The following is a 21,373-nucleotide window of genomic DNA, read 5'->3' as shown; positions in this document are numbered from 1 at the left end:
TTGTGGCATCATTTCATGAGGTCCATCCTCTGGCTGGCAGGGACGTAAAGTTTTTTTTGTACCCAGGCTAGACCATCTTTGAGTAAGCAAATGTCTTTGTTAGCCTGGAGCCAGTCATCCTTAAGTAGTGCCTCCTTAAATATTGAAGTTGTTGCATTGTCAGTCAGTGATTTTTTCTTCTCTTGTGCCTGGGTGATTACTTTGACTGCAAGTTGGGTTGGTTGCATCATGGGTTTTATAACTTCAATTTTTTTGCTGTTGTATTGGAGTTTCCTGGACAGGGCATCTGCCAAGAAATTTTTCCCCCTGGGAGATACTTGAGAGTGAAATTAAACTCTTTATAGTATTGAGCCCACCTTACTTGTTTTTCTGAGAGTTTCAGGGCTTCTAGATTTCTATGATCAGTCCAGACTTCAAAGAGGATTTGGTTCCCTTCTAGGAAATGTCTCCATGTGAGGAGTGCTCATCGCACAGCATATGCCTCTTTCTCCCATATGGTCCATCTTTGCTTGGTTTCTGTCAGTTTCTTGGAAGTATGAGCACATGGTTGTAACAGTCCACATCCATTCTTTTAGAGCATAACTGCTCCAACTGCTACATCGCTAGCGTCTGCTTGGATGACAAATGGTCATTCAGGGTCTGGGTGTTTCAGGATTGGTTCTGCTGAGAACAGTTCTTTAAGTTTTTCGAATGCAGCTTGGCATTCCATCATCCAGGTAAGGGGTTACCTTGGTTTGGGTTTATCCCACCCTTTTCATTTTTAACAAGTCTGTGATGGGGAGAGCGATATTTGCAAAAGCTGGAATGAACTGGCGGTAAAAGTTTGCAAAACCCAGGAAGCTTTGCAGTTGTTTGTGAGTATGGGGTGGCTTTGCAGTTGTTTGTGAGTATGGGGCGGCTCCAATCATTGACAGCTTTTACTTTTTGTGGATCCATCTCTATTCCCTTGTGAGATATTCTATATCCCAGGTAGTCAATTTTTGCTTGATGGAATTCACATTCAGAGAGTTTTGCATATAGTTTGATGTTTTGGAGTTTTGTGAGAACTGCTCGGAGTAACTTGATGTGTTCTTCTTTTGTTTCAGTGTAGATTAAAATAGCATCGAGATAAACTAGAACCCCTTTGTACAAAAAATCATGGAGAGTCTCTTTAATTAATTGCATGAACATGGCAGATGCTCCTTGTAGTCCAAAAGGGAACACTTTAAATTGGTAGCATCCCTGTGGGGCATTAAAAGCCATCTTCCACTCATCCCCCTCCCTTATTCTGATGCAGTAGTATACCTCTCGTAGGTCTAACTATGAAAAAAATATTCCTTTAGAGAGGTGGGCTAGCATGTCCTTCATGAGCGGGAGTGGGTACATATTCTCCACACCAATTGTATTTAAATTTCTGTAATCCACACATAGGTGTAAGGAGCCATCTTTCTTTCCACGGAATAATACTGGAGCTGCTATTTTTGGTCGGATAGGTTCAATGAAACCTCTTTTTAGATTTTTATCAATAAATGCTCTGAGTTCTTTTAGTTCTCTGGGGGACATGCAGTACATTTTTGGTTTTGGAAATTTAGCCCCTGGTAGGATTTCAATGGCGCAGTCTCTGGCACAGTGAGGTAGGAGTTCTTCAGAAGCCTCCTCGCTAAATACTTGGGCTAAATCCTGGTACTTTTGGGGGATGTTGATGGGTTCAGCCGGCTGACCAACCATGGCTGGTTCGCTTTCTTTTCCTTTCCTCTGGGCTGTTTGCAAATCCTACATGTTTCTGGAAATGTACGGTTCCTCTTTTCCAGTTTATTTTTGGATTCCATTTCCATAGCCATGTGAGTCCTAGGACTAGTGGCCCTTCCATTCCTGGTGCTACAATGAATGTGTGCATCTCACTATGGTTCCCTAGTCTTATTTTCAATGGTTCTGTGGCAAAGCTGTCTGGCTCCCCCCCACTATAGTTCCATCTAATTGGCAGAAAGTGATGGGATTTTCCATTTTCCTTAGTTGGATTCCCAATTTCTCTGCTAGGGTGGGGTTGATTAGGCACCGGGTGCATCCCGAATCCAGTAACGCTGCAACTTCCTCCCCCTTCCCTTGACTGGGGATAAATAGTCTTGGGGTAGAATGAGTGGTTCAATTGTGTCACTTACCAATGGGTCATCTTCTGGATCATTTTCAGACTGGCTCAGGTCTCCTTGGGGCATTGGGTATTCTTCTTCTGGGTTGTGGGGGTAACCAGAACCTCACAGCTTCTTGGCTTCTCAGGCCGGTTTCTTTTCCTCGAGGGTTGGATTTTCCAGGTTTCCCCACAGTGGGTGTTCTGGCTTACTGGCAGGGGTTTTAGAACAGCATTCTGCTCTGCAGTGCCTCTCTTTTTCACACTTTAAGTAGCCAGATGGTCTTGCAGTCATGGTGGTTTGGGATTTGAAAAATTCCCACTTTCCCTGGGGTGGGGATCTTCTCCAAACTCTGCCACTGTGGTACTGGTTACGGGTCATATCTATCTGTGCCTCCTCTCATTCATGCAGGAGGCTTGGGGCCCCATGGGCCAGGCAGGCAGTGTACAGGTCATCATTGTGTCCATCTTTGAACCAACATCTAGGATATCTTCCGGCCAGTTGAGTCAGCTGGCCATATCACGAAATTCCTCAGTGGACTCAGCTACTGGGTGATGGCCTTGTTTTACGACTCTAATGCGGTCATGGGCTTTTCTATCAGCAAGGGGGTCTTTGAAGCAGTTGCGTAGGGCTGTCACATATTGATTGAGGTTCCTCAGTTCTGGGGCATTGATGTTGTGGAGAGTCACCATCCATCTGGCTGCTGCCCCTTCTAGGGCCAGGGTGACAAATCGCACTCGGGCCCCAGGGCTGGGAAATTCTGCCCGTATTCTTGCATGTAGTTGGCGACTTGCACCAGGAAAAATCCTAGGTTCTGGGGGTCCCCATCAAATTTTAACCCTAAGAGAGGGACCTTTCTCTGCAATTGTATGTCTCTGGGTTGGCCCAGGTTAATCCACTGCTCTGGAGTGGCAAGGGGTCGGGTATCTGGTATGGTTGCTGGTCCTCTGGCTTGTTCCAATGCCCGATCATTCTCAGCTGGATCAGGGGTGACGGCTCAGGTTCTCTTAATTTCTGGTTCACTCGATCTCCTACATTGATGACCTGGTTCATCCCTCACATTGAGGTCTTCCAGAACTTCCCTCATGAGGTGATTTATGTACTGTTTCAGTCAGTCATCTGCCACTGGTTCCTCAACCCATTCTTCCTGATCAGAGGGCCTCCAGCTCCTTTTGCCATCTGGGTTTATGGTTACCCCAGATGAGGGTTACTCCCTTGGTTCCTCCATCCCAGCTGTCTCTCTTTCTTATACCTATAGATCACTGGGACTTTGTGGAATTTTCACAGGCAACTTCATGTTTTCGATGGGATACACAAAGTCAGTGTCTGGCTGGATAGTTGTTGAAGTTTCTCCCAGCATTCAGCTTCCCCTTGCTATATTCAGACATTTTTGCAGGGTCCCCTTGGTAGAGTGAAGTTTTTTTTTTTAAAAAAAATCCTCTCCGGGTTGACCTCTATTGCAGATTCTGCTTTATGTAAGCACTGGACTTTTCCCCTTCAACCAAAAAGAATGAACTTCTGAAAGTTAGGTAATTCAAAAGGAATTCTTTATTGAAAGGAAGTGGTGCCGGTACTAGTCAAAGCAGAATTTAAGATGCTTCTAGGCATACAGTAATCGATAAAGGGAGTTAGAACCCCTCCCCTTATTCTGATGTGGATTTAGTCAAACAAAGAACCAACATGTTAATCCTCTCCCACTTTTCTGGGAAAGTATCTTAGAAGAGTTTCCCTGGGCATATTTTTCAGAGTTGGAATATTTATGGTCCCTTCTCTTCTTGCTATCTCTCCAAGAGGTGACAGGTTTCTAGACATCTGGCTCCAGTCCTCCAGTTGTATATCATGTGAAAGTTCAGTATAAGATTTAAGATATTGAGGTTACATCAAAAAGGATTACTTGTACTAACTCCCCTGCCACACTTCTTCTTCCATTGAAAAATGGCACATACACGGAAATGACAGAATCACAAATGGGGTGAAACTCTGAAAAGGTACCCAGGAGTGTGGCAGGAGAACAACTTTCTCCCAAACTCATTTCTCCCAAACATCCCATTCCTACCATTGCATCATCATTACAGCATTACAGTATTATAGCATCATGGCAGTTGGTCAGCACTTAAAGTATTTTCCTGACACATCCCTTAGAAAATCTCTCAATCAGTGGTGGGATTCAAAAAATTTTTACTACCTGTTCTGTGGAGGTGGCAGGAGAAGGAAAGTACAAAATCCCCATTCCCCCTCCACCCCACTAACCTGATTTCCAGCTCCAGTCTCCATTCTCTGTGCTCTCTGCAGAGCAACCAAAGAAGGCCCAACCAATCAGCTGGGACTTGAGAGGCAGAGAATAGATAGGAGTGAGGCATTTGCCAGTTCATTGAACTACTCAAAAATTCTGCTACTGGTTCTCCAGAACTGGTCAGAACCTGCTGAATATCACCTCTGCTCTCAATACATTCCAATCTCAAGAGAGAATTTTGGCATGATTCCAAAATGTCAATCCTCAATATGAATACAACTGATTCTGGTTTGCCTTTGTTAAGAGATGAGTGCCGTTTTTGTTCATGTGACATTCTTCTCTCTTACAAAGTTCCAAACCAGTACAAAATCCCTGAAAATCACTTTTATTCATTATAGTCATCCAAAATTTGACTTTGAGTTCTACTGTTAGGATATTTCAACTTTGAAAAAAAAGTAGACATTTTTCTTCATTGGAGAACAGCCATTATTTGTTTGTAAAGGTGGAACTAAATAATAAAATAAACCAGAAGACGATGGTGGTCAGGGGCCAGCGTATAAAATACAGCAAAATATGTACATGTTTAGAAATAGGTAAAAATAGGATAGAATAACATTTTTAGATATAAAACCTATGAAACCTGTTGAACTGATCTAGACAAGTAAACTTAATAAATCCTCCATCTATACAACTTGTCTAATTTGTTTGATACTCTATAGTCCTTGGTTAAGTATGTGTGAAATATCTGTCAGAAAGTAGAGTGGATTAAGTCATTAATTATTTGGCATGCAAGATGGCCCAGCACAGGGCAAGTAGAGAGAGATTCTTGGCATCCCCTCTATAAAACCATATCATCCTGTTGGACCAAGGAAGCAGCCCTTCTCTTTGGCATCTGCTGTCTTGTGGAAGAATTGGAGATCCAGGTGGCCCCAACTACCTCCTGATTAGGCTAGGCCTGTTACAGTATGCTCTGATTGGCTTTTGCGCCATGCTGGACCATTTTTGGAACAACAGCAACATGGTTAATCTCAGGTTAATTCTTGTCCTTCTGTGATCTGCAAAGAAAAGGGGTCTTCTGTCTAAAATATATTTGATCTTCAGATTCAGGGTTGCTATGAGGATGTTTTGATGTAACTCAGAGGTGGTATTCAGCAGCCTGTGACCAGTTCCAGAGAATTGGTAATGGAAATTATGAGTACTTTGGGGAACCAGCAAATACCACCTCTGACTGGCCCCGCCATATGTATTTGCCTCCCGAGTGCCAGCTGATTGGCTTGGTCTTATTTTTTGCCCTGCACAGGAAAATGGAGCTGGAAAGCAGGTTATTGGGGCGGGGAGGGAATGGGGATTTTGCAGTATCCTTCCCCGCCATGCCCACCATGCCACACCATGCCCACCAAGCCATGCCCACAGAATCCCATCACTGATGTAACTTACCAAAGGTCACTGTGAGCTGTAAGGACATGTTCCTTATGTCTTCATTTGCTTACCAAATATTCCCATTCATCTGGAGACTGAGTTTTACCCACACCTTTGTGATTTTAAAATGAGATTTGGTGTCAACATATATAGAGTCAAAGTTCCAATTGTTTTTTCTAAGTGTTTTTCCATTGGACCAATGGTGTTATTCATTTTTTTTCCTATAGTTCTGTGAGTGTGGCTTGATGGGTGTGGTGTGGCTTGGTGGGTATGGCAAGGAAAGGAAATTATAAAATCCCCATTTTCCTCCTCACCCCACTAACCTGTTTTCCAACTCTGTTATCCTGTGCAAGGCAACCAAAGAAGACTCAGATGATCAGCTGGGACTCAGGAGGCAGTGAATAGATGGGGGCAGGGCCAACAAGAGGTGGAATCGCTACCACTTCTTCAGAACATGTCAGGACTGGCTTAATACCACTTCTGCATTAAAACCAAAATAAAAGTTTCTGGTTTCATTTTTATCTTCATTTTCAGAACTTTCTGCATTAAAATATGAACCTTCCTCCAAAATATTTTTGCTTTATCACATGTCCACCATAAATGATAAAAAAAATCCCTTCTTTACTTTTACACTCCCAACATTCATTTGACACACCTTATTACAGTATATTTTAGGTAACTTATCTGGTATTAGATCTGGTATGTAAATTGATGGCAAACATTCTGATTCAAGTTCTTCCCTCAATTTTTGTAATAAGGTCACCAGAGTTGAAAGATGGAATTTTGCAATACGTCCTCCCACCTGGCTTCACCACCATTTCTTTTCTGAAAGAAAGTTTCCTGGGGTGACACCCAAAGAGGAAATTTCACAGAGATCTATTTTACATTTATATTTTTCTAAATATACATATTTTATATTTATTGTTTTACATTTATTCCAGACTCTTAGTACAGCACATTTAACAAAGTGAGTATTAAAAGCAACGTTAAATTTAGTTTTATCATAACATAAATAGCTGTGCCATCCCAATCTTAAATCATGGGCCTCTAATTAAAGTAACATCCTCTTCTGGAAGTTCACTTATTCTTTTAACCAGGCCAGACAACATGTATCAAAATACAATTTCAAGTCTGATAAACTCATAAATAAAGATCTTGGAGTAGTTTATATCTAATTCTTGAGTTTTATTCCTCTTCCATAAAAACCTTGGAAATATATTCCATCATTGTTTAAATGGATTAACAATTGTAAGGATTGGTAATGTCATAAAAATAAATAAATGAACAAACATTAAATGGTCAAAACCTGTTAATCAAGCCTACTAAATGACATTTCTGAAAAATAACAGATTTCTAAGTCATTTTTTAAATTTTATTTTGACATCAAGTGTTCTTTGGTATTCAAATCTGGCCTAAAAATAATAATGTAGCACTTGGGGATGAAGATGCAGCTCAAGAGTCCAGCACTGGAGGCCAAGATGGAGAAGACCTGAACAGCCACTGTGTACTTCCCTTGGTGCTCAAGTAGGCAGGCAGGCACAAAGGATACCCAGACACTGCAGAAGACCAGCATGCTGAAGGAGATCAGCTTGGCTTCGTTGAAGGCCCCAGGTAGATTCCTGGCCAGGAAAGCCACCGTGAAGCAGACAGCAGACAGGAAGCCCATGTACCCAAGGGCTACATAAAACATGGTGACAGAACCTTCATTGCATTGTAGGATGACTTCTCTAAGTTGGGAGTGCATGTCAGAGTCAGGAAATGGGGGAGAAGTGCCCATCCAGATACTGCAGACAACAACTTGGACACCTGAACAAGAAAGGATGATGGAGTTGGCCAAGCTCTTCCCCAACCATCTCTGCACTTTATTCCCTGGTTTTGTGGCCAAGAAGGCTAACACCACCGTGATCGCTTTTGGCCAAGATTGAAGAAATGGCAATTGAGTAGACAATGCTGAAGGCTGTTTGTCGGAGGAGGCAAGTCACTCTCCTTGGCTGGCCAATGAACAGGAAGGAGGTCAAGATGGAAAGCAGGAGGGAGACCAGAAGGATGTAGGAGAGATCCCGGTTGTTGGCTTTGACAATGGGTGTTTCCATGAATTTAACAAAGATCCCCAAGCCAAAGCCTGAGGTTAAAGAGAGGAACAAGGCAATGGAAGTCAGGATGATCCCCAGATTTTCCTTATAAGAAAGATAACTTTTAATCTTGGGGATACAGTGAACTCGACTGATGTTTGGATGTTGATCATCTGGACATTTGATACATTTGTCTGCATCTGAAAAAGAGCAAGAGTAGTATCTCCCTTTAACATGTTTTTTAATAAAATGCATTGTTTGGCTAAACTTGTTTTTGGTGTGCACGGTTGTGTGTCGGTGGAATCAATATATTTCTTCATTTCCCTCAAGATAGAACAGCTTAATACTTCTTTTTTAATGTCACCATTTCAACAATGAACTTGTTGAAAAAGAACAAGGGAGGGAGGGAGGACTCAAGGAAGAAAGGCAGTTCCACCATTTTAGATTTTAGATTTATTTCATTTGTCAATCGCTTACAAGATAATAGGAATAAGTATAAACATAGTTATGAATACATGAAATGGATACATATAAGTAAAATAACAGAAATAATAGGACAGGGACAGTAGTCATGTTGGTGCACTTATGCACGCCCCCTACAGACCTCTTAGGTAAGGGGTGAGGTCAAAAGTAGACAGTCTAAGGTTAAAGTTTTTGGGGTTTGGGAAAGAAACCACAGAGTCAGGTAGAGTTTTCCAGACATTGACCACTCTGTTGTTGAAGTTGTATTTTCTACAATCAAGTTTGGTACGATTAACCTTGAATTTGTATCTATTGTTTGCTCTTGTATTGTTACGGTTGAAGCTGAAGTATTCATTGACAGGTAGGACATTGCAATGAATGATTTTATATACTATACTTAGATGAGACTGAAGACAACGTAGTTCTAGATTTTCTAGATCTAGAATTTCAAGTCTGGTGGCATAAGGTATTCTTCAACGAGTAGAGGAGTGGAGAACTCTTCTTGTGAAATATATCTGGACTTTCTCAACTCTGTTAATATCAGATACATAATGTGGGTTCCAGACTGATGAGCTGTATTTGAGTATTAGTCTAGCAAACATGTATGCTCTAGTTAGTAGTGTGATATTACCAGAGATAATGCTACATAAGATTAGGTTAACAACTCTTAATGCCTTTTTAGCTATGTAGTTACAATGGGCTCTCACACTTAGATCATTAGAGATGAGTATTCCAAGGTCCTTGACAGAGTTTGGATCATCAACAAGATCTTGACTTTTCAGCTTGTATTTTATTTTCTGATTTTTTTTTGCCAATATGTAAGACAGAACATTTATTTGTTGAGATTTTACCTTTTAATGTCTGAACCTCGATGCTTTAAGGCACCAATGAGATCCATTCTACAATGGAATTAAGTACATGCAAAAGATTTGCTTAATGTAGCTTATGCAAGCTGAAAATTATAAATACTACTTTTGCCATGGAGAAAGAAACATCAGGTGGAGTGGCCCTTGAAAATGAGTTTGATATGGAGTGAGGACATCAAAATGCATTCCTCATTTTCTTTATTATCAGAAAGAGGAACATCTTCCAATAAGATCAAGAAGGAAGTTTGGCTCAACCAAAGCTCATGATTCCTCTCCTCTCCTCTCCTCTCCTCTCCATGGACCATGATTCTGAAAATTACTTTAAGAAGAGACTCCAGCAGAACCTCTGCAATGTCAGACTCAGGAAGTATAAAGCCAGGAGTCCCCAGGCTGATAAAAAGGAACCAGTGAACAGCACAGTCACTTATTCCATAAGACCACCAACTCCCCCTCCCCCAGCAAATAGAATGAAGAGCACAGAGAAGACACTCTGTGAGACTCCTTTAGCAAAGAAATGCATCCACTGTGTAAAGACCAATAACTATAACTTGAAACTGTGGCTGCCCAAAGGTCCCACCAGACATGGACAGAATTTGGTCAATCCTCTTCCAAAGATCCAATCAAAATTCCACCATTATATTCTGGTTTCTGGGAACTCTCACTATTTAGAGCAATGAAGTAAAGAGTAATTTGAAATGTCGAAGATGTGTTGTAAAAGATAAAGAGCAGGAGATGTCATATCTCTCACAATACTCAACCCTCACTAATCCTGTGCCTTTCTCCATGATATCTATACCTGTTTGCTTGTGCTATATACCGGATTAATCTTTAAGAACTATTGTTAAAATTTACAATGACATAAAGGTATATCTTATTCAAGACTCAAAGAGGCAGGGACCACTCTGGCCAAGCCTTTCAACATACATGTTCATGGAGAATCTCAGGATCTCCGATCCTCCCCAAAGTCTGTCTCTTTCTCCTGCTATCACTCACCTTCCATGGTGGAGATGGATCCTTCTGCACAAGGACGACAATTGTAGCAGCAGATGGGCTTCCCTTCCTGAGCCACCTTCATGAATTCAGGAGAACAGCTTTCCACACACCTGGAAGGAGGGAAGGGCTGGCCAGAAAAGAGGGTAAAAAAAAAATAACATCCACAACATGGATTATTTTATTTTCTAAAAGAGGTAAAATGCAAAGTTTGGAGAACAACAATTCAAGTTTGATTTGCTAAATTTGAAGCCTACAAGAAACAAGGAGCTCTTCAAACTGACTTGGCTTGCTTTTTGCCTATTTACCTTCTCTTCTAGTTTTTCCCCCATTACAATTTTATTTAAATTCTCAATGAACCTACTGAACAGAAAGTTGAATGGATTTCTGCTTTGACAAAATCCATCACTTTGTCCCTTGATATAAATCCAGCTTCCTTGTAGAAGTTTGATAAACAGTTAACTGGAATAATTAAGGATATTTTTCTCATAGACACCTAAACATCTAATGGGAAGATGTTTCCTCTCTGGGAGAACTGAGATGACATCCCAAGTCCACCCCTGTTCCAATTCAGTAATTGTCTTGGAAAGATCTTCATAAAGAGAAGAATGAAGTCTTTTCCCCACCTTGTTCAGCATCTCCATCTTTGCAATAGCATTCAGGTTCATTATCAACTTGAAATCCAGGGATCCCACTCTTTCTAGCCTCCCAATGGACCCTTTGATGAAAGACATATTGGAGAAAACCACAGTGTTCACAATGTCCAGGTCTGCTACCAGGTTTCCATTTTCATCCAAATAGACCCCATTGATGGAATTATTATAAAACTGAGAGGTTTGAAGGAAAGAATGAAGCTGGGATGGAAGGAAAAATGGGCAATGTTACACAGGACCATGTGTTTTTCTAAGACTTTGCCATCCCAACTGGCATAAAAATCTGGTTAGAAGAATCAAGATTGGCTTCAAAAATGAGGGTGGTAAAGAATGTTCTTTATCTCTTCCATTCATAATTGTCACTGCAAACTTCGGAAAACCAATGGGAAGTAACCAAAGGAAAGTGTATATCCAGTATGAACTATTGAGGTCCAAAATTAAAACCCTGCAGGAAATGAACTAAGTGCCAGAGCCCACTGTAACAACATTGCCAAAAACAAAGGCATTAAGAATTGTTAACCTAATCTTGCATAGCTTCTTCTCTGGTAATATTGTACTGCTAACTAGAGCATACAAAACAGTTGCTAGACCAATTCTCGAATACAGCTAATCTGTCTGGAACCCACACTGCATATTGGACATTAATACAATTGAGAGAGTCCAGAGATATTTCACAAGAAGAGTCCTCCACTCCTCTGCTTGCAGAAGAATACCTTATACCACCAGACCTGAAATTTTGGGCTAAGACAAATTTTGAACTATGCTTCCTTCAATCTGACCTAAGCGTAGTACATAAAATTATCTGCTATAATGTCCTACCCATCAATGACTACTTCAGCTTCAACCACAACAATACAAGATCACACAATAGATACAAAGTTAAGATAAACCACTCCAAACTTTAGCAGCAGAGTTATCAATGCCTGGAATGCACTACCTGACTCTGTGATTTCTTCCCCAAACCCCCAAAACCTTGTCCTTATACTGTCTACTGTTAACCTCACCCCTTTCCTAAGAGATCTATAAGAGATGTGCATAAGAACACCAATGTGCCTAACATCCCTGTCCTAATGTTTCTTTTTATTTGTACCCATTTCATGTAATCATAATCATGCTCTAATTATATCTGTTATCTAATACATGCTTGACAACTAAAAGGTAATAAATAAAAAATGAATAAATAAAACATACCGAAGGAATTTTGCCAATAAAGCCAAAATGAAATCAGATGCCCCACATAGAAATGATATTATAAACAACTGGTTTACAGGTCAATCAGCAGCTAGTTAGAGAAAAATCTTTTCTCTTTGAGGATGAATGTAGGGACCTTTGTTCTACTAGTAGGTTGTGCTTATGACAGTCTACATTGAGGTGACAGATGGACAACTTGCCGTGGAGAAAAGACCCCAATTATCTCCATGGTGAAAAATAATCTCTGGTACCAGTTAAGGTCACCTCCTTCAATTTTATGGAACACCTATGGAATATTTTGTGGAATATTCTTCACACTTGTTGCTTCCATGCTTTTCCCAGTCCAACTCTTCATCTTCTCACCTGACCTCACCCTCCTTATCTTCCTGGCCCAAAGTGGCTTCTCTATATGAAACAGTCTGATTAGATCCTTTGTTATCTATCTACTGACAGTTTTGAGCCAGGGAAGGAAAATCAGAGGAATTCTTAGCCAAAGAATGGTTAAAGGCTGCCCTGGAGCAGAAGGGCAGCTCAGGAAGTGAGAGGATCAGAGATGTTAAACAGCTTAATATACACAGCACACACTTTTTGGTGTATGTCCTGCTTGTAAAAAAAAAAAAGAGTCAAAGAAGAAAAGAATAATATTTTTTAACAAGAAACTTGTAAATAGAAATCAGAAAAGAAATGAGCAGGGTGAAATAAACTGCAGAAAGGAAAGCAATGGAAAATTGGAATTTAATGTATGTATTATATTCCAAATACAATATATGTCAACTCATAAAACATTTTGTATACACGTTTTATAGTTGTCAACAGAAAGAAAGGGGGGGGGTGTTTCAGAGAGCAGTGTGGAATCGAAAGTACATTCCATTCATATTTTCTTCAGAGTCTGATTAGATGACTGAAGCTTCTGTCCTGCAAAAATCTAACTGATTGATGACTCTTGGCTATGGATGTTTTTCACTGGATGATACATCCAGAGGGTTGCGGGGGAAAGCAGGATCAAGGGTGAGAATGAATTACGTATCTCAGAGTTGGCTACGCCCGGGCTAATGCCAGAATGTTAACTTCTAATAAATCCCTTTTAGTTTTGGGAGTGTCACTCGAGGCTCATGATTTAATTGGACTAACTGCCAGAATCCTGACAGTATAGTTATTGTTAGGTACCTACAATTATAACATAACTTCTCAGCTGCTATGGAGAGCTGTGCAATAGAAAATAAATACCCGCCACGCTTTCAGCATAGGAGTTTTCAAATTTTTGCCAGTTTTAAATGTGTTGCTGGATCTGGATAAATAAGCTGCATTTAAGGCACGTGCCAAAGCCCAGATTGTGTTGAAAATGATATAGTTGTCCCGAGTCAGGATTGGATCCATCTCCTCTTTCATGAGAGCTTCCAGATCTTCTCTCTGCCTGCACTGTTTCCATGTTTTCACTGAAAAGGCATTATTGGTGTAGCAACATAGGAAGGAGATCTCTATATATTGTCTCATAAAGAAATGAAGGTTCAAAGGCCTATCATATCTTTCAAATAAATCTTTTTTCATAGGAAAGGAAAATATGCTATGGAAGTATTTGACCGGAAAAGATCGTTTTTTCAAATAAATAGTGAAGTCCCAACGGATTGTGGTTAGCAGGACTTTTCCTCTTGGAGGCTCAGCAAGACTATCAAATACCAGCTGCACAAGAATAATCCCTGCATTGAATGAACTCAAGTCTGCAGCAAAAATAAAGACATTAATCTTTCTCCAACTGAGGAATATATACCAGTCTATTTTTGCTTCCTGAGAAGCTGGGGAAAAGGTTTGTGATAAAACTGGGCAAATTCCATTCCTGACCAGTGTGGAAGTCAACATCCTCACGAACCTTTGTCCATTCTCGGTGTCTGGAGCAAGGAGACCTACCAAGGTCCACCTGAAATGGAGGACCAATTTCACCATCCCAGGGTACTGGGCTCCTTCAGCAGGGAGCATTGAGTAGAAGAAAGGATTTTCATCACTCACAACCTGGGAATCAAAACCGTGACTGATCTGAAAAGGGAAAAAAGTTAACTTTATTTATTTATTTGTTTGTTTTGAGAGAGAGAGATCATAAAAACAGTATCCAGCCCTAATGGAGCAATTGTTCCACTCCTGGTCATTCTGCTTACATTGCCTCTCTTCTCACTTGAATAGCAATACCAAAACCTCTTAGACTTATATACTACTTCACAGTGCTTTTACAGCCCTCTCTAAGTGGTTTACAGAATCAGTATACTGCCCCCAACAATCTGAGTCCTCATTTTACCCATCTCACAAAAATGGAAGGCTGAGTTAACCTTAAGCCTGGTGAGTTTGGAAATGCCAAATTGCAGTCAGCAGCAGTCAGCAGAAGTTGCCTACAGTACTGCATTCTAACCACTGTGTCACCGCAGCTCTTCAATGAAGCATTTGGCTATTGCAAATAGCCAGCAGAGATACACAGTCTATATTACGAGTGTTCCAGAAAGCAGATTGTCTGCTTCAATCTTTGATAGAACCTTCATCCTTACTTCATGCAATTCACACAATAGAACCGTTCTCTTCATGTACAACAGAGGATGTCTGGCTCTATGTTGCATGTCTAAAAATGGCCTTCACAACAAAGACATACCTGGGGGATTTTGTAGGTTCCCAACATGGTTGAAATCTGGATGGAGATGTCAGTACCAGTCGCTTCGAGAACAGCCAGGGTGTTTCTCTGCCTTCCACAGCTGTAGTTGGGAACATTGGCCTCCCCCTCCGAAAGCAGGTCCAGCAAAGCCTCCGAAGTCATTTGTGGTCTAAAATAATTGTCATAGATGTTGTATCCCAGGGTGACATTGAACAAAATGTTGGGATTCTTGTTGATCGCTTGGATTGCAAAAAGGAAGGATAGGATTTTCCAGTACTCTGTTGCTGGTTTCCTGGAAGTATGAATGTATCAGGATGAAAACAATGGAAGCAACGTTTTATTTAACTGTTAAATTTAATAGTGTGTTTTTAATCCATCTAAAACTGAGAGGTTTGGAGGCATTTTTAAATCCCACCCCCAAAAATCTCACACATCGAATAGAACTCTGGGTTATTTTCCATTTTTCTTTTAGTTTTGGATATTAAATACATATTATTTGAGTTAGTCTACTTATTGTTATCATTCTCTATTTTTTTTAAAAAAAATATATTTATAAAGAATTGTTTAAGAAAATGAAATATTAATTAAAAGAAAAAAGGAATGACAAAAGTAGAGAAAGGAAGAAAAAGTCCAAGGAAAAAAACCTGATTTCCCACCTTCTTTTCAAGAGATATTTTTTCATTTCTGTAATTTCTACATTTTTCACAATCTAGTCCTCCACTGTGAGAATGCCATGATTCTTCCATCATTGAGCATACAATAATCTTACCACAGTTACCATTTAGAAACTTTATGAATGTTATCTAATTCTTTGCTCAGTAATCCCAGTAAAAAATAATTCTGGTTTCTTTACAATTTTTTCCCCTTTCATGGTCTTTGCATTGTTGCTTCAACTTGTATCTCAAATTTCAGAGCTTTCTCACAAGTCCACCCTGCATGATAAAATGTATTGCCATGCTTTTCACAATTCCTGCATTGGTTGAAATACGTTTACACATCTTCGATAATTTCTCTGTTATCCCATAGCAAGAATACATCATTTTATTTCAAAAAATTATCTTAACCTATTATGAAGTGTAAACCAAATACCAATTACCCAAATTCTCTGCATCTTTATTTAATATCAGAATTTAATAGTGCATTCATTGAATCTGTTCAACCTCCTTTTCAAGGTTTTTAAACTTTATACATTTTTGTTATTACATGTTCACCATTTCTACATAATTCGGTTTTGAATTCAGTTTTAGCATATACTTCACATTGTCCTGTTTTATTAAGGTTTCAGACTGATGTTCAAACTCTTTCTATCCCTTTGCCTGTTTATCTTCTCCAATAATTAATAACTGGAAGTGTGACCTATTATTCCACATGAAATATAAAATCATTAAAGGACACATACTGATAGAGACACCTGCAATGACACATAAAAACAGCAATTATGGGACTTCCGGTTTGCAAGGCTTCGGCAGCAGCAGGGATTTGCCTTTCCATGCGATCCCTGCTGCACTCGCTGCTGAGGTGCCCCCAATCAGGCTGGATTTGGGGGATATAGCTGCCCCATAGAGGCAGCTGAAGACAGGGGAGATCCAGACAGGGTTTTGGGGGTGTTGCAGACCCTCTCCCCAGCTGGCAAAACCCCCTTTTCCCAAGGCAGTGGAGCGGCAGTCAGCAATGGCCGCCACAAAGAAGTCTGCAGCTGGATAAGAAAATGCAGGAGGAAGAAAGTGAAAGTTTTTTCTTTGGCTGAGCCGGTACAAAGAGGAGCCCTTAAAACCTGGAATCTGCCTTTCTATTGCTACATTGTTCCCAGAAGGATTGTGTAAGCAGCAGAAGAAAGGGAAAGGGAAAGTTATTTCTTTTCACTCTCCTTCCCTACGGAAGTAGCTGATGGAAATCTGGAAAACCTGCTTGGGCTAAGAAGGTAAATAAACCTAAAAACTAAAGCCAAGGGGATAAAAGATTTTGGAACATTGGAATTAAAAATTAAAAGTTTATTGCTATAAGTGGGAAGGAAGAGGTAAAAAAATTTATCCTAAGACTTTATTGAAGAAGACTGCTTGAAGTTTATAAGATTAGAAATTAATGACAATAAGGCTTCTAAAAAATTATTTTGAAATGGTCTAATTGAATTTCACCCCAGGAGGAAGGGGAAAAAAAAAAGAAGAAGAAGAAGAAGAAAGTGTTAATGGAACAGTCTCCTTTGTTTTGGATTGCTTTGTGACTTTGTGACTTTTGGGGAACTATTTCTTGAAAGACTAGAAACATTTGGGTTGCTCTTTTAAATAATAATAATAATAATAATAATAATAATAATAATAATAATAATAATAATAATAATAATAATAATAGGCATTATATGTGCAAGAATTACAAGCGGAATTTCAAAAGCTACAACAAGATAAACAAGAAGGCAAGGACTGTCTTGGATTTATCTTTCGGTTTTTGGAAATGGCGATTTCTACTTACCAAGAAATACAAGAACAAGAGGATTGGGATGAAGAAGGAGAAGCCATCTTTAATGGACAATACATTCAAGAGGAAGTATTTAATGGACAAAAAATCATAGCTGAAAAGAATAAGGGGGGAAAGAAAATGCAGAATTCAGAATCTAAAAAAGCAACCAAGAAAGGGGAAAATAAGATGAAAAATCAATACAATGCCAGAAAGCAACAGAAAAGAAAAACACTACAGAGAGGGAAAATCTAAAAAGTGGAATTTGAGAGATGGGGGTGGGGTAAAAAGACTAGAATTGATAAGAAAGGGAGGGAAAAAGGGAAGAGAAGCCATAAAGGTTTAAAACAAGATATTAAAAAAAGGTCTTTTTTCAGAGACAAAGGGTAAATTATAATTTAATATATGATTCTGCAAAAGTATATAAGATTGTATTGTAGATATTAGTACTTGAAATTGAGTTAGAAAACTGAATTATGAGTTAATAATGTATTAAAGGGAATATACAAAATGTTTAAAAGTAAGAGTTTATTTCTCTATGGAATATTGTTTTGATTATATTATAAATTGAATCCCTTTTTTTATTATTGCTTTACTATTTCAAAATGTAATACTTTGTGCTAAGCAGAACCAGTATGGAAAGTATGTATTATTTCAAGTGTCAAATTTAGGGGAAAGATAAAAAGTTGTCATACTTCAACCAGTGATTACAAGAGAAATATTGTATTAGAAAGTAAAGATAAATAGATAATTGAAGAGAACAGACAAAAGATACAAGTATAATTATTTAAAATGAGATGAAATAAATATAATAGAATTATGAGAATGAATAGAGGAGAGAAAATATATAGAAAATACAGAATGTTAATTAAGATATGAAACAGTATATTAAGTGAGTATGAATTTGATTTATGTCTGCATAAAAAGAGGTAAGCTGGGGTAAGCCGCTTTCCAAAAGAAGTTTTAGGTATTTATGTTTTGTGGTTTGTACATCTACATTTGAATTAATAAAATTTTAGAAGAATGTAAGAAGAATGTTGGAAGAGAATAATGAAATTGTAAATAAGACAGATGGATATAAAAACTGTATACAATCTAAAGTAAAAGAAATATAATTTGAATAAATAGAAGGAAAGGGAGTAATAAAGAGAAGTTGGGATAAGATATGAAGTTAAACAGATAAGGTAAATATATATATTAAATTGTGTTTATATGGAAATGTGATAATTTGGAATTATTCTGTCTTTAAATAAGATATCTTATTGGTTTTTTCAGAAAAATATCTCTTATGTTATTATATCCTATGCTTTGTTTGTCTGTATATTGTTTTGTAAAATTAATAAAATTTGTTTTTTAAAAAACAGCAATTATGGCTGTTAACCAATGCAGTAAGTTTTCAATTTCTGGAGCTGTTTATAAGGACCCACATGTCCGCCATAGAGACTTAGCTGACAAATAACTCATTATATAATTAGGATGCTGGTATCCCCTCAAATGAAATTCACATATTTAAGAAAAGTCAATTCTGAACTGGGATCCTCATTTAATTAGTAGTATAGAATGAAATTATCAAGTTTATCTCATTTTTACTTCAGAGAAAAAGTGAATATTTCTGCATTTTTCTATCCATGCTGATGACCTTATTGGACATGACAGAAAAAAGAGAAAAACTATTCTCTCTTGTCCATCCACCTTCCAACTCTGCTAAGAGAAATTCAAGAAAAGCAGGTGCTTCTTCAAAGTCAAGAAAAAGAAAATCTCTACTGATTATTTATTTGAGAATTTCAAATCAGGTTCATCAGCTGAAAAGGATGAACCAAGGATGAAATGAGACAGAAAGAGAATAAATCTTGCATATCAAAGAGATAATTCATTGAAAAAACAGGCAACTAAAACTTTAGAACTTAGGGTGGAACAGAGAGGTTTTAGTTCTATGCAGGAACTTTGACGTACCAAGAAAATGGAGTCAAAGGAGATTTGTTGAAGGTTGGTGGTAGAAACATTGTCCTCGTTGCAGGGAAAACGCCACCAATGAGAAACTCTCCTGGTTTGTAATAGTTCTCTGGGTGCACCTCATCCCGCTTCAGAGTCAGCAGACATTTGGCTACAAGATTTGACAGAACTTCCTGGGGCAGCAGAAGTAGTAGGAGCAGCACCATGATTTGTGTTCCTGGTGGAGTCTCCAGCCTTGCTTTGAAGACACAGTGATAGGAAGAGGTGGAAAAAAACAAAGCCCTCTTCCAAGAAAGAAGCTTCAGAAGTTTTCTAATCATGACAGAGTCCAGACAAGCCTTCATATCTGCATCACCTGCCTGTCCTAAAAGCTTTCATGGTTGTCTATTTCTCCAGGGCCATTTATGCCTCCAAGATTTTCCAGTGGAAAGAGATTAGTCAACAAGGTGTTGATATGATATCAAAGTGGAAGCTTGTTCTTGCTGTGTTTGTGTGATGTCTGAAAACAATCCAAAATGTCTTTTGAGATTTAGCAACAAGAGAATAAATAAATCACTATGATTTGGATAATGGCAAAAAGAAAAGACATCATCTCTCTAAACTCGGAGTAAGTCAACAAGCAGGTGCCCAATGGGAGGAATCACAAATGGTAAAACTCTGAAAATGTGCCCAGGAGTGAGACAGGAGAACTTTCTCCCAAACTTCATTTCTCCCAAACATCTCATTCCTATCATTGCATCTTCATTACAGCATTACAGTATTACACCATCATGGCAGTTGGTCAGCTCTTAAAGTATTTTCCTGACACATCCCTTAAAAAGATCTCTCGATACATCCCAATCTCAAGAGAGAATTTTGGCATGAGTCTGAAATGTCGATCCTCAATATGGATATCACTGATTCTGGTTTATCTTTAGTTAAGAGATGGATGGCTGTTTTTGTTCATATGACATTCTTCTCTCTTACGAAGTTCCAAACCAGAACAAAATCCCTGAATATTACTTTTATTCGGTATAGTCATCAAAAGTTTGACTTTGAGTTCTACTGTTAGTGTCAAGGTTCTGGCGATTGCCCTAATTAAATCGTGAGCCTTGAGGCAAGCTTCAAAAGAATCCAAAAGATTTATTAGGAGCAACATGTTGGCATCAACCTAAATGAAGCCAACTCTGACATACATAATTTACAGTCACCTCTGACCCTGTTTCCCTCTTACCCTCTGGGTTTGCCATAAATCAGGTTCCCCAATGAAGCACGTTCACAGGCTGGGTGTCATCAATCACATTCTCCAATGAAGGATTTTTGTGGGAAAAGATCCGGTACCCTAGCTACAATCTTTGTAAGATAAGCATGGAATGTACTTCTGGTTTTAGACTGCCATACTGCTGCTTCAGATCTCCCTCCCTTGTTTATGACAACTCAAAAACAGGCATGTTTTACAAGTTAACAGTTGTTTCAATTTTTTTCTTCATTGGAGAAAAGCCTCTATTTCTTTGTAAAGGTGGAACTTAATAAGAAAAGAAACCAGAAAATGATTGTGGTCAGGGGCCAATGTGTAAAATACAGCAGAATATGTACATTGTCAGGACTCCGACAAATCCACCCCCATTCAAATCATAAGTCTCTCGCCGCATCTCTCAGAGAAAATAAAATTGATTTATTAGAAGTGGCCATGTTAGTGTTAGTTGGATGCAGCCAATACTAATATACATCATTCATTTCCCCCTTGATCCTGATCTTCTCCCCACCCCCTGGATGTATATTCTCCAATGGGACACATCCATAGCCAAGAGTCATCAATCATGCTCTCCAGTAATATTTTTGAAGTCTGAAAACTGGACTGCCAGGGCGATTATCTAGGCACTTAAGGAATGCACTGTTTTCCCCCCACTCCCTTTTTCTGGCTGCTAAAAAGACCAAAGGAGTATCTTTTTAGTTGATATGCATGTTTAGAAAGAGGTAAAATTAGGATAGCATAACATCTTTACATATAAAACCTAAGAAATCTGTTGAACTGAGTAAGTAAACCTAATAAAATATATAAAACCATCTATAAAACTTGTCTATTTTTTTTTAAATAGTCTACAGTCTTTGGTTTAGTGTGTGTGAATAATCTGTCAGAAAGTGGAGTGGGTTAAGTCGTTAATTTTTTGGCATGCAATATAGCCCAGAGCAGGACTGGTACAGGGAGATTCTTGTTATCCCCTCTATAAAACCATATCATCCTGTTGGACTGAGAAAGCTTTTGGAACAGTTTTTAAAGATGCCTACTACCAAACTGAGCGTCAACACTGAAGCTGGCCTGGCCGAAGCCATCTTGCAACTTCAATGCTGCCACTCTGGAGCTGA

The 21,373-nt window shown here is 38.9% G+C and overlaps 2 protein-coding genes across 2 annotated transcripts in view; both read left to right on the top strand.

Moving 5' to 3' along the window:
* LOC113451824 (vomeronasal type-2 receptor 26-like) overlaps nt 1-21,373 on the top strand; it is a 500,191-nt gene that overhangs the window by 75,855 nt on the left and 402,963 nt on the right. The window lies entirely within an intron of this gene.
* LOC113451996 (vomeronasal type-2 receptor 26-like) overlaps nt 1-21,373 on the top strand; it is a 452,458-nt gene that overhangs the window by 41,608 nt on the left and 389,477 nt on the right. The window lies entirely within an intron of this gene.

Source organism: Pseudonaja textilis, chromosome 2, assembly GCF_049901715.1.
Source record: "Pseudonaja textilis isolate UNSWEBS1 chromosome 2, rPseTex1.2, whole genome shotgun sequence".
Lineage (NCBI taxonomy): Eukaryota > Metazoa > Chordata > Lepidosauria > Squamata > Elapidae > Pseudonaja > Pseudonaja textilis.
Note: the sequence above shows the minus strand (reverse complement) of the source record. Positions and strands in the feature narration are given on the sequence as shown.